Raw genomic sequence first — 4,065 nt, forward strand, 5'->3', positions numbered from 1 at the left:
AGGATGCCTAAAGTTAGACTTGTGTTCATGGAAATGTATATATCAGCTGTTTTTGCTATGAAAATATTTAGATTAATTAAGATCTTTAGTAATTCAATGAAAAATGGGGGAAAACAGTATAGAAAGTAAACATAGATACCAGAAACAGTGTGGGAAAAGAGAAGGAGATGGCAGAGGGTAAGAGATAGGGAATCAAGGATGGGGGGAAAAATAGCAAAAAATACAGGAAACAAGAAATGGAAAATTATTTGTTGACAATAACATGTATGTTGATGTGCTTGATTGAGACAATATACAGTGTACTCTGGATGGAAAAATCTCATTTTGTATGCTGTAATGATGTACAGTGAATGAATGTAAATAAATAACATTTAAATTTTAAAAAAATTTAAAAAAAAAATAGAGTAAAACGGCCCCCTATGTTTAAGACTGTTCAGTCCTTTTCTTCTAAATAAATGAAGATAATGATTAATTCCAGTCCCTATTTATCAATAGAATGGAAACAGATGATATTGCAGATAGAATATAAAGCACAATTGATCTCAATTCATATATTTACTCATTGTTTCAATATATATTTTTATAAACACTATTATTGCTCTCTTGTGTGTCAGTTCTTCTCTAGCTTTTCTAATCATATTAGCCTCAATTCTGAAACTCATTTCAATCGATGCATTTCTTTGCAATCTAGTGCAAGATAAGACAGTGCCAATCTTAGATGTTATACTGGACCTGATCATGTCTACCCATAAAATTTAAGATGTGTTATCATTAAAGCTTGGGTGCACTAAGGGATTCAAACCGATGGAGTTTTATACTCAGATGATAAGTACAATGCAAGTACAGGTAGCAACTTATAAAAGTATTCTATAACTCTTTCTACCTTGCTGTGACATGTATAAAATAACAGAATTAACTAATATTAGAAGCTTACATTTTGAAATATTATAGTACAGCAAGGGAAATAAACATTTCAAATACAAAAGACTAGGAACCAGATTCCACACAGCCAACTGTGTGGTTTGAGTCCCAGACCTGGCAGTTTGATAAACATTCTGAGTGCACGTATATGTGTGCCCAGAATCCCAAGGATAGAGAGAGATGGAGAAAAGATTGCAGTGTGACCATTCCCAGTGAAGAATGCTTTTCTCCCTCTCTCTCTCTGTCTGTCTCTGACAACACAAATACAATCTAAATTGTTTGCACACACATAAAATGGAAGAATCAGCCTGGCTTCATGGCCTGGTAGTTAAGGCAGCTATATTTCACATATATGCATGCCCCAAATCCTGAAAGGATGGAAAAATGGAGAAATTATTGCAGCATGACCATTCCTCATGGTAGCAGCATGACCATTCCTCATGGTAGGTGCTTTTTATCTCCCACTCTCCATCTCTCTGTGGTGAGCACATGCAATCTCTGACCAAAAAGATTTAAAAAGTAATAAATTGAAGGTAGCATTCCAGTAAATTCCACCATCTGACAACTCCAAAAAGTAGGTGTTAAATGAGATAAAAATTTAACAAATTTTATATCATGAAATGTGGTATTGTCAAAGGAAATGTGGAAAATTTAGTTAACTCATGTTTCCATTTTCAAATCTGTTAAAAACAGCAACAAAAACAATGTAGACCATGGTAGATACAGTAACTATGGTGAGTTTGGGATCCCAGGAATGGAAAGGATTCAGGATGATTTCTGGCTTGAGAAACCTGGGAACAATGATAACTCAGGAATAAATGCAAGTTTAAAAAATAAAATTTATAAATTTGTTAATGTTTAACATATTATAAGTAGAATTAAATTGGAGAATGATTCATACTATAAAGCCAAGTAAAAGATCAACTTTCAGTATAATGTGATAATGTTAGACAATTAGTGCATTAATATATTGAAGTCATTACTCAAGAAAAAAGTAGAACTACTAGGTCATCAGAAAAGTCATGACATATTCTTCACAAAAACATTTGCATAGAAAAATATGTCATGAATTTTCTAATAATCCAATACACTAAGGAGATATATGACATTTCTAATAAATGTGGGAAAAGAAAATTTAGTAAACAACTCCAACTATAACTGTGTAAAGGTATTATTCTAGCCACATTGCAGCAAAGAGGTCTCACTTGAAAGAAAAACAGAGGTTCTGATGTAGTAGTAAAGACAAATTGGATATTGACCTCACTGCTTCCGAGATCTGATTCATGGGAGAAATGGCAGTCACTTGGCAGGTGGAGACTTTAGGGATGGAGACTTTGAAAGTAACTAGGTATCAGGTAGAGAAGCCAGGTACTCTACTTAAGTTTCCTTCCATTTTGACTGTCCAGGACCCAAATCTCTGTCAATTGAAGGCAAAATTCTAAAATAGTTAGGGGGAAGAACTCACCCTTTGGAAATCATGAAGATAAGAGAACGGGTAGACTCTACTTCCCCTGGTCCTTACAAAGAAGGCATTGAAATGTGGTCAAGGATCAAACAATTTCATGTCCCACTCTTAACCTTGAGACAGTCATGTGGCATGCAGCAAATCTGAGAAATTCTTTACAGCCCAAGCAATGATTCAAATAACAAGTAGGACACAGGGCATATCATAACATTTAATGATTCTTGAAGCATCAATAGTGGAAGAAAGAATTCTCAATACTCTCTGTTTCCCTAAAGACATTCTTTCATGTTAAATGAATTGTTCTATTATTGAATTATCTTTCTATTATTTAATAATCTTATTTACTTTTTTGGAGAGGTTTTTGCTATAGGACACATGCACTCACCAGTAAGACATTGAGCTCCAAGAGATGAGGAAGTCCTTTTACTATATGAAAAAACTGGATATCTTAAGAAAAGAATAAAACAGAACTGTTAGATATGGAGTATTAAAAGTATTAAAAGTACATTCTTCAAAAGTATTAAAAGCAGGTGAGACCATGCTGAAGATGAAATTTTGAAAGTAGAAGACAAAACCTCTGACCTACAACAAAATTATTAAAATTTTGAGAAAATGACTGAGAAAAGTGAGGATAATATTAAAGAAATACTAGGTACCATGAAATGCCAAAACATCCAAATAATTGGTATCCCAGATGGTGAAGAAACTAAGAGCATTGATAATCTATTCTATGAAATCCTGAAAGAAAACTTTCCAAGTCTAGAGAGACACTCAAACATTCAGACCCCAAAGATACAAAGAACCCCAAATATGATCAATCAAAGAAGATCCTCTCCACAGAAAACTACAGACCTATATCTCTAATAAACATAGATGCAAATATTCTCAACAAGATACTGCTAAATGTATTCAACATCATATAAAACAGGGTTATTCATCATGACAAGGTAGAGTTTATTCCAGTGATGCAAGGGTGATTTGACATACACAAAACCATAAGTGTAATATGCCATATTAACAAAAAAAGATAAAAACAATATGATCATTTCAATCAATGCAGGAAAATCATTTGATGAAATACAACATTCCTTCATGATTAAGACTCCTAGTAAAATCTTCATAGAAAGATCATTTCTCAGAATAATGAAAGCCATTTACAAAAAATATATAGCTAACATTATACTGAATGGGGAAAACTTTTCCACTAAAAACTACCACAAGACTAGGCTGTCCACTTTCTTCACTCCTATTCAATACACTACTGGAAGTCCTAGCCAATGTGGTCAGAAAAGAGAAAGAAATAAAAGGCATTCCAATAGAAAAAGAAGAGTTGAAGTTATCTCTATTTGCAGATTACATGATTGCATATATAGAAGACCCAATAGTTTCCACAAAAAAACTTCTCAAAGTAATAAAAGCATATAGTAAAGTGTCAGGATACAAAATTAACTTACAAAAGTCTATAGCATTTCTATATAAAAACAACAAGCAGAGACAGAACTGAAGGATGTAATCTAATATTCCATAGCCACAAGAAGTATAAGATATCTAGGAATAAAACTAACCAAGGAAGTCAAAGACCTCTATAAGAAAAATTATGAAACCAGAAAAAGTAAATTGAAAAGAACATGGAAAATTGGAAGAATATCTCATGTTCTTGGATTGGGAGAATTAATATA

The sequence above is a fragment of the Tupaia chinensis genome, unplaced genomic scaffold (assembly GCF_000334495.1).
Source record: "Tupaia chinensis unplaced genomic scaffold, TupChi_1.0 Scaffold000476_1, whole genome shotgun sequence".
In the NCBI taxonomy this organism is placed as follows: domain Eukaryota; kingdom Metazoa; phylum Chordata; class Mammalia; order Scandentia; family Tupaiidae; genus Tupaia; species Tupaia belangeri.